The 15,888-nt window shown below is 34.3% G+C and overlaps 1 pseudogene; it reads right to left on the bottom strand.

Annotated features, from left to right (window-relative positions):
• Nucleotides 1-5,668: 5,668 nt before the first annotated feature.
• LOC116144900 lies at nucleotides 5,669-9,438 on the bottom strand (annotated as a pseudogene).
• Between the last annotated feature and the right edge of the window lie 6,450 nt (nucleotides 9,439-15,888).

The following is a 15,888-nucleotide window of genomic DNA, read 5'->3' as shown; positions in this document are numbered from 1 at the left end:
GCACATTGACATAGACATCACTTCATTAGAGAGTTAGTTGAGGAAAATATCATTGCACTTGCTCATGTGAACACAAAATACCAATTGGATGATTTATTTATAAAAGCACGTGACTATGACACTTTTGTTTTCTTGAGGCAGTCCATTGGACTACTTCAATTTGAGTAGTTTTTCATTTATGTTTGATGAATAAAGCATGAACATGCTACTTTTATGTTTGTTTGTCAAGTCCTCTGATCTGTGCTAGCACCCTAATTGTCATTTATTTTCTCTTGTCTGTGTGCTAACTTTGGTATGTTGTGTCCATTGAGATCTTTCTATAACATGACCTTATCTCATCATGAGTTGTTTGTCCATTCTTCTCACCATTATGAAAGCGTTAGTGTGAAAGTTATTTTGAGTAATTTTCTGATTTATAGAGACCTCTATATTTTAGAAAATCTACCATTAAGAAGATTACCTTCTTGCAAGTGTGAAAGCTACATTTTGTTTATGTTTTGAGAGTTATTTGCCCTTTGTTCGAAATGAAAAGAAAATCATCAAATCTTTTTTTTGTTCTATGCTAAAAAGGAAAAATGCAAAATATTGTAGGGCATGAGGGAATGGGGGGTTTCTCTTGCAAAATTTTAAATTGACAAATGTGTCATTTAACCCCTTGAGGACACTATCACACACTTAGACAAACTCTTGTGACTTTATCTCTCTTGTGTGTGATTGAGGAGATATTGTTTTGATTGCATTATGTTGACAACTTCCTTACGAGTTTTGGAACCTTACAAGATTGGAAATTTGATTTATTAGGATGATTTGCATAGATTGATTGTCTTGACCTTCAAAAATTCATGTGAAGTTTTTCATCATTTTAAATTTATGTTTTTAAAATTGTTCAATAAAGTCAGGTCTTTTGAAAATTTTTTGATGTTCTTTTGTAATGTTATGTGCTCACACGATTGCATGTGTATACGTACTTAGGATAGAGTTCTATTTTTGGTATAACTCTCTTTACGGACTCAAAATCACCACTTGCCATAAATTCTTGCCCTAATCTTTTTCGTGTTAGTCTTCATGTTCTAAACCCTATTGTGTTGCCTGTTTTCTCTGTTCTTCACGATTTTCTATCAAACGTTTCCTTGATTTTTTTTTTGTTTTCTCACATGGATTCGAAGGAAGAAAGCAATTGAGAACCCAAAAAGAAAGGCCATAAAGGAATTACTCAAGAAAGGATTTCAAGACTTGAAGAAATTCAACAAGAAAAAGGCAACGAAAGAGAAAACGCCATCGGAGTCTGATTCAACCACACCAGAGGAGTCTTACGAGGAAGAAACTAGCCATTCATCCTCACCTATCTCTTCCCCTGTTTCCAGTGATCACCAGGACTCTGTGCGCTTACCGGAGAGTTTCCTCCCACCTTACCAGAAAAGTCCCTTTCAGCGTCTGACAACACCTCAAACAACACTCCAATTGCCATTCTCAAATCATGCAAGCGTGCTCCTGCAAAAGTTGCTCTATCAAAGCCCTTGACTCCAACAGAGATGGCGAAGAAGAAAGGAAAGGCAATCATAGAAGAGTCTTTAACTGGTAAAATCTCTCATTTTGTTTTGCCTGCTGTTGAGATTAGATTTAAGAGCCAAATTGTCAAAAAGGAAATTGTGAGCCAGGCAAATGTTAGGTTAGAAGATTTTAAAGAATTCCATGCCATGATGAAGAATAGAAAATGGCTTAGTACTGTCACGAGTATGACTGCACCCATTCAAACTCTTGTTCAAGAGTTCTACGCCAATTTTGGCCTTGACAATGTTAAACCAAACTCTAATGTGCATAATGATAGAGTTTACATTAGAGGACGTTGGGTTCTGTTCAATGAAGATGTTGTTAGAGATGCTCTAGGTCTGAAACAGAGTAAGGAGAATTTTGACTTGACCAATTTAGAATCAGACAAAATTGTTAACGTAATAACTAGTGGTTCGATTGCTATATGACCTAGAAGTGGTGTTCTTTAGTAAAGTGCACTCACACCCTTTTACAAATTGTTGTTTAAGATCTCTTTAATGCACAATTCCCCTATTAGACCAGAAAGAGCACAACTTTTGTATGGGATTACGCAAGGGGAGAAAATCAACTTAGCTGTATTGATCTTCACAAGTGTTAGTGTGGTAGCACAATCCACTTATTCTCTCCAGATTTACCCTTTCCTTCATTGATTTACAAAATCATCTCCACCTATAAGCCCAAATTTTATGAAGTGAAGCCCTTATTGAAGATAGAGACTGTCACCAAGAAGTCTTTTAGACAACCATTAGGGAACTTGCCTTCCACCTCCTCAGGTGAACGCTTTAGGACTAACACTTGGCAGTCTAAGCTTTTTGTTGTTATGTAGGATTTGGAGACATCCATGGTGACTATTCTTCAATATGTGAAGGAAATTCACCTTTCCTTCTAGTGCTTGGATGGACAAGATGGAGACTGAAATGAAGAAAAAACAAAAGAAGAAGAAGAAGAAGAAACCTATTTCTCTTGTTCTGACTAAGCTTGCTGATCAAAATGAGGTTACTCCATTTGCTCCCTGCTAAGCATTCTGCAACTGTCATTCATTAAGAACAGGCTATTCATGAAGAAGAACAACCTAAAGATTTAGCTGCTCAAGACAAGGCACAACATTTTGAAGAAGAGGATGCTTCTCATGTGCGCACTAAAGATGTCATTTCTTTACCAGTCAAAGAAAAAACCCCTCTAGTCCATGATGAAGCTACTGACACTTCCTCTGTTGTTGTTCCCAATGTTCAAGTGGAGGACTCTTATGTCACCATTATTGCTCCTCTAAAGCGCATAATCAAGAGTACAACCAGTCACATATCGCTACCCTATCAGAAGTCTTCAAGACTTATGAACAAAGAATGGGAATAAGCTTTATAGGGAGTGAACTTATTTTTTTGTTTGTTTTTGTTTTGATTAACTTTAAACTGCTTTGCTGATGACTTTCCATGAGGGAGTTTGTTATTTTCTTTATGCTGTTTTTGTTATGTTTCTGCAAAACCTTTCTAGTTATTTTATCTTTATGTTTTATTGGCTAACCTTATGTTCATTCATGTGTTGTTTTTGGTTCTTTTGTTTGTATGTTTGTTCTTGCAAATATGCAGGTTTGATTGGTTGACTGAAACAAATTGGTACTTAATCTCTTTTGTTATGTTCTTTGTTCATAAGTTTGACAAAAGGGGAGAATGTGGAACACCCATATTTGTCAACTTATGAGTTGTGTGTGCACCATAGTTATGTGTTCACACTTGTTGCCAATCTTATGATTTGGCTTGTTTCCTTTATCGTGTGTGTACACATCAGTTTTGCGTGCACACTGGTTGCTAGAATTGTATCTTGGCTTGTTTTGTTTTGAGTGTGTGTGCATAATAGTTTGTGCTTACACTTTCGCTTTAGACATTTGCAACTCAACATGAGTTGCATGTTTGATAAAGTGAAAAAGATATTGTTTATCTTTGTCTCTTACTTTTTAGGACCTTTTTATATGTTTCATGGTATCCTTAAATGGTCCTAGGGAATAAAGTTTCGTTTCCCGATTTGGTTTGTGGTCCAAACCAAAAGAAGGAATACTTTCCTTACTTGGACAAACATGGGTCAGCCTTTTGTTGGTTGATGTGGTATTATAGTGTTGAGAAAAAAATCCTTCATTTTATAATATCCTTTCTTGTGTATATTAACCTAACCTTTTGATATTTTATTTTCATTATACTCTGAATTTCCTTTGAGTATTCTTTCTCTTAAGGTTCACAAGTTCATTTCCATTTTCTGCCAAAACCTCACCATATCAAACATTGTATTGATGGCTCTTGGAACGTCATTGCTTTGCTGATGTTGGTGTGTGGTGTCAGTGCTTGAAGCTTGGTGGTTCATAAGCTGTTCTTGGGTGTGTTCCCGATGTGAAAAAGGTCCAAGGAGTTGCTACACGTTAAAGATTCAAAGTATGGTGCTAAGTGTAAATTTGAAATGAAGTTCTTTTTATTGTATCTTAGATCAACTTTGAACTATATCTTGTAATTTGTTTTTAACTTAGTGGATTACTTCAATTTGGACAAGGTCTCATGGATGTAGGCTAAAAATGGATTTAGTTGAACCATGTATGTGATTGTGTTCTTTATTTTCCGCACTTGTGTTTGATGTGGTTAAACTGGAAATGTCTTAATCAACTTGGTAATAATTCCACTGCAATTAAAATGGGTAATCACACACTAAATTGAGTTAACCAACAACTCTCTCCCCAACAACAACAATCTTTTCGGACAAGGTTTTCTTTTGCTTCAACAAGGTTGCATTTTCAATTCCAAGAGATTACAACTTCTTCACAGCTTTTAACCATTTATCATACATCTTATCACATGCTTCTTGTTATTCAGCATAGATGTCAACAGTGTCATTCAAAGACTCACTCTTATCATCATCTTGATTCACAGTAAAAGCAAGAACATTCTGATCATCACTAGACGTATCTTTCTCACTCTCTTCTTGACCATTCTCACTCAAAATTGCAGCCATAGCCTTACCTTTCTTCTTTTTCAGTGTATTAGCACACTCAGATTGTATATGCCCAAACCCTTCACATTCAAAGCACTTGATACTCTTTTTTTTCATTTCTTTATCTTTCAATTTTTTTTTTTTTTTTTTTAAAAGGTATCAGGGGTTTGCTAGTCATAAAACTTTTTCACAAAAAGTTTTCTACCATTTCCACTTTCAAAAGGCTTTTCATGTTTTTCTTCAAAAACTTTGCAAAATTTTTTGTAAGTAAAGCACAACTTTCATCATCCAAACCACTTGAATCAACTTTCAACAGCGAATAATCAACTTTGGAACAGCAGCTTGCACACATCCAAGCATCAACATGGAACCATGTTCCATAATCGTCACAACAAAGACAATGTAAGAGAATGTAATTTTAAGCCTACCAAAGCATATGAAAAACCTTAGACCAATACAAAAAGGGTTGGGGACAAAAAAGTTAAAGTAAAATTTTTGTGTTTTGCTTTTTAGAAAAAAATATTTGGGACCACAAACAAAGCAAAACAACTTTTATAGTACATCAAATTATATGAGGACAAGTGTAAATGAACCACAACAAATATCTTATAAGATAATATATTTTCTTTTTTGCAAATCAAGTGCAATATGTGTTGTGTAAAAAAAATATCTATAAGATGCGTTGTGACTATACAAACTCTAAAGTGTCCACACAAGGACATAAGTTGACAAAAATACTTACAGGTTGCATAGATTATTTATTTATATTATTTAAAATATTTTTAGTTATAATTAACTCGCTCATACATTTTAAACATGAAAAATAATCATGAATAAGTATGATGTAAAATTTATATATGAAGCCAATAATTATCCATTCATAAAAAGGACATGAGATTTTTAATCATATCCTTTGATTTTGGGAAGTTCCAAAAGGTAAAATCAATATAGATAGGCGTGCAGAATATAGATCAACCAGCAGTTCTTTTTTATTTCATTAAATTGTAAAATAGGACATTAATTTATTTGTACACAACTATCCGTAGTTCTTTTTTTTAATTAATACAACATTCTAATTTATATATTATAAATAGATATTAAAGAACTCGTGAGAGAGGTCATAGGTGAAAATAACTCTGAAACGAAGCTAGAATTTAGATTCATTTGGGAGACTTAGAGGTTGAAACCCACGTTGAAGAGTTGCTTCCCAAACTTTGTGAATATTGGAGATGGAATTTCCACATTCATGCTCTTTCCATCCTTCTAAGCCGTGCACTATCCCTCCAATTCGCCATGCACTCATCACCCTTCTTGGCAACCAATTCTATTCCATTTTTAATGTAAACTTTAAATTAGCAAAATAAATAATTAAGAAAACTTAAACTAAATTTGTTTGATGTAAACCACTAACCTCACAGGAGTCAACATTCTCAAGAGCCAAAGGAGTTGCCATTGCTGGTGTACAGTGATAGAAGCAATCTTTTCTTATTTTCTTCGGTGGGAATTGTGAGAATGGAATGAATATTGTTCCTTTTTTGCCTTCATTTGTTCTCCTTTAGTCAACCCATCTCCCACTAACCATATCTATAGAAGTTATAGGAAAAAACCAACACTTTATTAATCATAAATTAATGATAATTGAGGGTATAAAGAAATCAAAATTCATAGATTGATTTGATCACCTTTTGAGAGTAACTTCTTGAAAGGATCAAGTTAGATTTGTATTGGATTTTACCAAATGATTTCTTTAGCTTCTCATGCTCATCGTTTGGTAAAGTTACCACCTACAACACAAATTCATTTGTGTCATAATATACAATTTTTGTTTTTATAGAAAATTTTAAATTAGATGAATATATTGTGTTATTTGAGTAATATATACCTGTATACCCCGTTGACAAAGAGTGAGAGCAATAACATACGCAACCTTAGTGAGAGTGCCTCTAAGCACCACTTGGGTTGATTCTTTAGGTATGACATTGAGCAAAACTGCAACAGCAAGGCTACTTCCATCTACCACTTTTATTTTGAGCTGAGGATGCCTTTGGACAAATAGCTCACCATACATGTTCAGCTCCTGACCCTGAAAATTTGATTTATTTAAACTTAAAAACAATATATATATATTTTTTTTATTTTAAAATTTTCTAAATACAATGGATGGTATTGCATTCTAACCGAATTGGAATTTGAAATACTTACTTGATTCAAGAGTCCTAGGCTTAATACTTTAGCACCCTTTTTCTCTGCTTCTAGTATGGCCTTTTCAATCGAGCTATTGATTGATTCACTTTGCCATTGCAAGAAGTACTGCAATCAAAATATGCTATGACATTAAGCCAAGGAATTATCCAACTGTTTGTTGATCTCTCATATTTAAGGAAATATCGCTTAAATAACTTGAATAATTTTTGTTAAAGACACAGGAAAGGGGATTAGAGACGATCGACCACCTCAAAACTAGAGGGTGTGTGTTTGATTAAATTATTTACAAACCTTATGGGAGGTCAAAGAAATTCACCCAAGTTAAGAAACAAAGAAATTGAGGCTTCTCTTACTTGAAAACGGTACTTAGGTATGGCCCAAGTTTGCAATTTGAAGTCACTAAAACGGTTCCTCTCAACCACAAAAGAAGTACCACAAATCCAAGTGAGCATCATGGAGCATAAGGTCACAGGCAACATCAACCATATATACCATTTTGATGATGATGATTGAGGCTGAGCTGCCATGGAAGCAAATCCTAGCCGTAGATGATAGATTGATTCGGGAGTTGTCAAGTGCGTTAGATACACTAGATCAGGGAATTCTTCTTTCTTCTTCAATGAATCTTCATATAATGTTTCTGAAGATTTGTCCATGGAACCATACATAAAATCATATAGAGGCATGAATAATGAGTAGTTGGTTCTGAACTGTGTATGGTGAAGGGAGTGAAACATGTGGCATTAATTCAAAATTAATTTCATTATATAATGTTATTAGAGCATTAAAGAACAACCCAATAAAAGATAAATCATGAATAATACTGTGTACGACCCCTTATATAAATTGACATGACACGAAATGAGTTGTTTGGTGTATATAAAAAGTTCACTCATAATAAATGTAGATGAATAAAATGTCAACCAAATTAAGATTGTATACGTGATTGATGAGTTTGCATATTTAATGTATTTATATTGTACCATCACTCTAGATTCATATAATATGTATAATAAACAAGATGTATCGGTCACATGAGGGGATTAGGAACCATATGGAGATTCGGTAACATATTAAGTTAATAATTTGATCTAAAAGTTTAAGTTATTAGATAAGAGTTTAACATTAATATTATTCCAACGCACTCGTATAGATATGTTTCGCGACACAATTTTTCCGTCGGTACAAATCATATTTCTTTATATTGAGTTAATTAGAGAGAGCTAAGAGAGACTTACGAAGGAGTGTACATGAGGAACTTGAGAGGTGGAAAAATGGAGAAAGGCCACTCGGGTATGAGCTCGAAATTACAGTGTCCCATGTTGTTCATGAAGTCGATGTAAGTAATGTAACCAAAGATAGATCCCACGGAAACAGTTCCAGTGAAGACTGTTGTAGAAAGCGGTATTGAGAATAGAAGGGATATGCTATGTGCTCTGCAAATGGATGGATCACAGCTGCCATGCAAACGCAAAGACAAAAATTTCTTATTGGCGAGAGTTGAGATTTCAGATTTTAAACAAATTAGGGTGTCCGCAGGAGAGACTGACAGTAGACATAAGCGACAAAAAATAAGCAAATATAAATCAAAGCTGAAAATCAAGAGAGAATTACAGGTGATGGGCTCAGTGACAATGGAGGAATGGTGATGAGAATGGTAGCGAGAGTAAAGATGATGGTGATGAAGTGCCCTGTGAAGCCAGTAGTAAAGAAACTCCACTGGACCAGCGTGCAGCAGAATTGTGAGAATTACACCATCTAATCTCCAGATTGGCATGTGAGTTGCCCCGGGAAATATCTTGCAGAAAACATATATTAGGGATCCATTGAACAATATTTGGTCATCCCTGCCAACACCCGATAGAAAAAAACTCAAAATATTTTAACCAGATGGTTTGTAGTGATAATAGAACTTGTAATTAATATAGATTAATTTCACATACATAAGTACTATAGAGTATACTTATAGATAGTAACATAAGTTGTCAGGTACGAACGTCTTGTGTAGATTATGATTTATAGTTTGATTTTATTTTTAATTTGAACAGTGATAGATCTGGAAAATTTATTGAAGAGAATAAAAAGAAGAGAAAGGGGCACATTTGAGCCTTACCCCTCAAAAGGAAAAGACAAAACAACATAAAAGCTAGCTAAATAGTTAAGAAACCAAAAAAAAAGGTTTAATGCATGCATAAATGAAGAATACTTCAATTCAAGCCAAAAAAAAACTCGAATAACCCGGTAAGGAGGAAGATCTGAAATCGGAAAGTTCTAAAAGCTTAAGCTAGTGACTTTATTAAAGGATATATATTTGATTATTTACTGACCAATTTGTTTCTCTGTCAACTTGTTCAAATTCAATGGACTTCTCAACGATTCTATTGCTGCCTTTGGCTGTCCTGAAACGAGAAAGACTAATCCATATCTGATTGTGAAGAAATCGCCACAGAATAAGTGGGAATAAGAGCAAGGTTGAGAGGTCTTTCCTCTTCTCATCCTCCACTGTGTATGAGTATATGCTGTGAATAACCCAGGGAGCCAAAACTATGTACTGTAACAAATAACAATGAAAAGAGTTAGTCAAATAGAAAGCCAAAAAATAATAATAAAATAAAGTTTACTTTAAAGAAAACCTTAAAGTTGCCGAGAGGCTTCCATGGCCAATCAGTGAGAATTCCTGGTTTAGATGCCATAATTTAGTTTTCTTCGCCTACAGCATGCATATGAGACTGTGAGAGTGGTGTCATTATATAGTGATTTGATGAAGCTATCAATATCCTGACATTGATGTCTAAGGTAATTTATTTTAAAGAGATAGTCGGTGACATAGTAGTTACCACACCTGCAATACTAGGGGTGTTCGATTCCGGATACTCTGTATTTTTTGAAGGAACCGGAACCGGAACTAGAATCAACGGTTCCTTAAAATTTGGAACCAGAATTGGAACTGACGGTTCTGGTTCCTTGGTACCCAGAACCAAAACTTGTAACAATGGTTTCGGTTATGGTTCTGGGTACCCTGTAAAATTCATGACCCCCCAAATTTTTTTAAAATGGTAAAAAAACCCTTAAAAACTTACAAATACCCCCCCACTTGGCACTTGTTAACAAAAATAAAATTACAAATTATAAATTCAAAATTACAAACTCCATTACTTTGTAAAGGTAGATTCTCAAAAGTTAAATCAACTTATTTTAAATATTATGAAATATAAATATAAATGTATTCACTTTACTTTTTCTACAAAAGTCTTTATTAACCCTCCTAATCTTTAATTTTATTTTATATTAGTCTCGGTTCCAGGTTTTGGTTCCAAAAATTTGGAACCGAAACCTACCCGTTGACGGTCGGTTCTAGGTGGGAACCGGAACCAAACCCCGGGTACCCGCTGGTTCCCGTTCCAATAAGTTCTTTTGAACACCCCTATGCGATACCATAAATAAATTACGGATACTTACATGTCACTTATTATTTTAGTTTAATAATTATCCATCATATTAATTGTGAAGATAGATTAAAAAATAAAAAAATAAAGTGACATAATTATATAGTCTTATGGTATGTATAGTCTTATGGTATTCCAGATTTTTTTTTTTTAAAATACCTTTAGATATAATATCGTTGAAAAAAATAGAAATTAAAAAATGTAACTGAGGATGATGTACCATTACTAAATTCAAATAAATTTATTTAGGAAATTACATTTAAGAGAGACAAAATGAAAGCTTATGAAGCAAAGGTAAGCCGAGTAAAAGAGAAAAAAGTGATAGAATTTGAGGTTGGGTTAACTCCTCACCCAATAAGGTTTTATTGAATGAGAGGATTACCCCCTGTTATAAACCAGTAGGTTTGAGCGTGCCTAGTTGGTGTGAGACTCCAACACTCCCTTTTACGGTCAAGCCCATATGTCGGGTCATGCTTGTTGATGAAGGTAGTTGCTAGCTCTAACTCCTCACCCGTTGTTCAAGCACTCAGGTCAACTGAACCTGGATCTGATACTACGATAGAATTTAAGGTGGGCTGACTCCTCATTCAATAAAGTCTTGTTGTATGAGAGGATTACTTCCTCTTATAAACTAGTAGGCTTGAGCATGCCTAGTCGGTGTGGGATTCTAACACTCCCCCTCATGATAAAGCCCATATGTTATATGTTGGGTCATGCTTGTTGATAAAGGTAGTTGTTGGCTCTAATTTCTCACCCGCTGGTCAAGCACTTAGCTCAACTGAACCTGACTTTGATACCATGATATAACTTAAGGTGGGTCTGACTCCTCACTCAATAAGAGGTATCTCACACCAAGTAGACACGCTTAAGCCTATTGGTTTATAAGAGGGGATAGTCCTCCCATTCAACAGGGCTTTATTAGGTGAGGAGTCAAGCCCACCTCAAATTCTATCATGGTATCAGAGTTAGATCCAGTTGAGCTGAGTGTTTAATCAGCGGGTGAAGAGTTAGAGCTAACAACTACCTCCATCAACAGGTATGACTCAATATATAACATATGGGCTTGACTGTGAGGGAGAGTGTTAGAGTCTCACATCAACTAGGCATACTCAAACCTATTAGTTTATAAGAGGGGGTAATCCTCATATTCAACAAGACCTTATTGGGCGATGAGTCAAACTCACCTCAAATTCTATTAAAAAGACGTTTAGATAATGAAACTACAATTTTGATATATAAAAATTCAAAATTTTACAATCTGGCCACCCCATGCTTAAGGGTGGCTGATAGGAGATAAATCATGTCGAAATATTATGGCTCGTTTTCTTATGTAAAATTGTAAGTTTTTAGAAAAATTCTTTAATTAATAAAGAATTGAATTTTAAATAGGCATAGAATTATAGAGATTGAAATCTCAATTTAATAGCCGCCCATTAATATTATATTGGACTCCTGTACACCAACCGCCATCGCCGGACCCACGTACACTCTTAAGTTCTTCAGCTACAAACTTCCTGAATCTATTGTTCATACTCCTGACACTATATTGCTAAGGTTTCTGGTGGCGGTGATCCATTTTGTACGATAAGTAGTTGTGCATTATTAATGCAACATTTTTGTAGGAAGATATAAAAGATCATTTAATATATATTTTATGACACTATATGGTTGTTGAGTAATATTAAAGACATAAAACTGGTATTCGAGAGTTATTACCAATTGATTTTAATATATATATATATTATTAAAATGATGATTTGGGAGTGAGTTGCATACAAAAACTATTTCGGAGTTCACTTGGGATAAGTCAAGGGAGAAACCAAAAATTAATTTTCAGGAGGGTTGGCAAATTTTTATAGATACATAAAAAATTATTATTGATCTTCTTGAACCAAAAAAATAATGTTAATAAAAAAGGTAATAGTAACAACGGTCAGTTGTTGTGCATTATTAATACAACATTTATTGGACTTTACCAGTCCCCCGTACACTTTAGCCTTTAGGCTCTTCAGCCACAAATTTCCTAAAATTTAGTGTTCATACTCCTGTTTATTGGACTTTACAACTAACCAGTGCTCTCTCATTTGTTGAACATTAGACTTTAACTTCCTCAAATACAAATGACAAGCGTTTTCATGCGTACTCCTCATTTATTGGAATTTACCAGTCCCACTTTAGGTTCTTCAACTACAAATTTCCTAAAATTTAGTGTTCATACTCCTGTTTATTGTACTTTACAACTAACCAGTGCTCTCTCATTTGTTGAACATTAGACTTTAACTTCCTCAAATACAAATGACAAGCGTTTTCATGCGTACTCCTCATTTATTGGAATTTATCAGTCCCACTTTAGGTTCTTCAACTACAAATTTCCTAAAATTTAGTGTTCATACTCCTGTTTATTGGACTTTACAACTAACCAGTGCTCTCTCATTTGTTGAACATTAGACTTTAACTTCCTCAAATACGATTTTCTAAATTCATTGTTCATACTTGTTTGTCAGGCTTTATCGATCTTTAGCCGCCCATTCATTTATTAATGAAAGTTATAGAGCTCACTAATCGTTTGTATTCATCTTAATTTGCAATACAGTAAAGTTAGCACTTTTAGAGCATCTCTAATTGTGCTCTTTATTTTAAAAAGCATATTTAATATAAATAAAAATCATCTTTATCAATTTTAAAATATAAAAAATACAATTTTTATTCAAATCCAATAGACTCTTTAAATTTAATAAAGATGCTTTTTATTTTTAAGAAAAAGACTTAATGGGAGAGAGAATTATTAAATAAAATACATAGGAACTTGTAGTTTATTAATTAAAAATAGGATAGAGAGTGAAATTTGACTCTCTAAATGTGGAGAGCCAAACTCACTCTCTAATTTATATTTTAAAGATAAAGAGTCTGTTGGACTCTTGTTTTCATGGATAAACTCTTTATAATAAAGAGTTTGTGTCATATAAAGAGTCCTTTGGAGATGCTCTTATAGTGCTCTGTTAACAAAACAACATAAAGGTAACTGACTAAAGCTAACCGTAACTAACTGGTAACTAACAACACCTAATAACAATGACTTAACTAATTACTTTTCTATTTACCTTAACATCCTCCCGTAAACTAAACTGGGAGTTTATATGTTTTGCTTGACTATTTGCCTTAATATCCTCCCGTAAACTGAACTGGGAGTTTACATTGCTTACTTGTCTACTTGTACCCCTTACTGACATCCAGGAATTCTTCGGTGAATAAACTGAGACTGAGACTAATTCTGCCTTCAGTTTGCTTTGCTGCATAGTTACTTCACACCTTGCAGAGCCGCAGTAACCTTTCTTTAACACTTGAGTCTTCTATTTCAGACTTTTTCAAAGAAGAATAGAGATATAGGGATTTACGAATCTTTTTGCATTATCACACGATTATATGTATTTATTTCATTTATTTTTTGACTTTTTTACTTTACGAAATATCTCTTTGATATAGGATCACGTTATAATAGGCTTGTAATTAGCAAAAAATTTATTCTCTCTTTTGTGTATATATGTGTATTTTTCTTTTACCAAAGGAATATAGAAAAACATCAACCAATTCTCATTTCATTTCTTAGTTCTATTCTGTAATTTATTATGGTATTAGAGCAAGTTTTTCTTTAAAGTTTTTTTTTTTCAAACACAATTTCCATTCCAAATACTCAAACTCTAGCAACGCTTAAACTCCAGCAACAGCCATTCATATATGCACCCATCAAATCCATTCTTTGTTCATCATTCAGATCATCCTAGCCTCATGCTTGTCCCAACAAAATTGAATGGCACCAACTATCAATCATGGAGTAAATCCATGATCCATGCCCTGACAGCCAAGAACAAAATTGGTTTCATCAATGGTTTTGTCAAGCCTCCATCAGAGACAAAACAACCAACTGAGTTTGCTCTTTGGAATCTGTGCAAAAGCATCATTTTATCATGGCTCACTCACTCAATAGAACCAGATTTAGCCAAAGGGGTCATTCATGCGAAGACAGCTTATCAAGTATAAGAAGATTTCAAAGATTCAGTTTTCACAAAAAAATGCACCAGCCATCTATCAGCTTCAGAAATCATTAGCATCACTCTCACAAGGTAACATGTCTGTATCCTCATATTACACAAAGCTTAAAGGTTTATGGGATGAGCTAGACTCATATCGAACCATCCCTCATTGTGATCAATTTAAAGCACATATATTGAGCAAAGAGAAGAAGATCGAATGATGTAGTTTCTCATGAGTCTCAACGACGCCTATAACACTGTTCGTAGCAACATCCTCATGATGTCGCCGCTGCCCAATGTGCATCAAGCACACTCCCTTGTTATTTAAGAAGAAACACAGCGACAAATGACATCAGAAAGTACAAAGAACTTTTCCATTGCAGCAGCAACTCAAAGCCGCTAAAGCAATTATTCCAGCAAGCCCAAAGACAAACATTGTGAGCATTGCAATAGAGATGGCCATACAATTGACAACTGTCGCACTCTGAAATTTTATTGCAAATTTTGCGACAAGAGAGGTCCCACTGAAGATAGGTGCAAATTCAAAAATGGCACTTGGATATTAATTCTGTTTTCACTAAGCCTTGGATATTGGATAGCAGAGCAACATACCATATTACCACAGATTCCACTCTTTTCATGCACACAAACATATCACCAACACCAATTGTAAAATTACCTACCAAATCTTCAGCCTCTATAACGTCTACAGGAACTATACCATTTAACTCTAATATCACGTTAAATAAAGTTTTGTGTGTCCCATCCTTTCATTTAAATTTGATGTCTGTTAGTAAAATCACCACTGCCCTAAATTGTTGTGCCATTCTTTTTCCCACTTTCTGTGTCTTGTAGGACTTGGCTACGGGGAAGATGATTGGCTCGGGTAAACAACATGGTGGTCTTTATTATGTGTCTCCGTTGCAAAGGACACCTACCTCTCATCAAGTTTCTCAACCTTCCAACCTATGACAAATGCGTCTTGGACATCCGTCTCCATCTTGACTAAAATTAGTATCATTGTTATTGTCTCCTAATGCTTATTTTTGACAAACATGCAAATGTAGCAAGTGCACTAGTCGCAAAAAGTAATAAAGTGATAATTAGAGTATCGTTCCCACGAGAATAGTATTACTAAGTACCGATTTCTCTAGTTTAAGTCCTAATTGAAGCAAAAATAAATTGGATTGATGGAAGATTAACAAACTAAATAAAATGCAAAACCCAACAACTTAACTCATTAAAAAAAGGCTAAAAAATGCTAGGGTGTTGATTTCACCTAGATACGCTAACCCAAATCATAGAATCTATTATCCAAGTTCTAATTCCTTGAATGAAAATCGAATTCCCTAAGTTGTAAAACATACTTTCTCATGCTATATTTTCCTACTTATCCCTACTAAGCTTCTGCACCCAACAAAATGAAGATTAATAGTTCAAAGTCTCTTAAGCTTTATGGAATTCTATCTAGATTTCATAGATCGCGTTTATCTATCTCTAGTTTTCGCTCAATCTCTGGTATTTATTCTAAGAGGCACAATCACAAATCACTTTTCAGTCTCATTATGAACAACATACATTTGAATGGTGATCAAGCATCCAAAAGTCATTAAGCAAAGAGATAAACACTCAATCATGAAATTGAAACTCAAAGTAATTCAAAACATATAAATTTGAATCATTAT

The sequence above is a fragment of the Pistacia vera genome, unplaced genomic scaffold, assembly GCF_008641045.1.
Source record: "Pistacia vera cultivar Batoury unplaced genomic scaffold, PisVer_v2 Contig459, whole genome shotgun sequence".
NCBI lineage: Eukaryota > Viridiplantae > Streptophyta > Magnoliopsida > Sapindales > Anacardiaceae > Pistacia > Pistacia vera.
The sequence above is the reverse complement of the archived record's forward strand: the minus strand, read 5'-3'. Positions and strand labels throughout refer to the sequence as shown.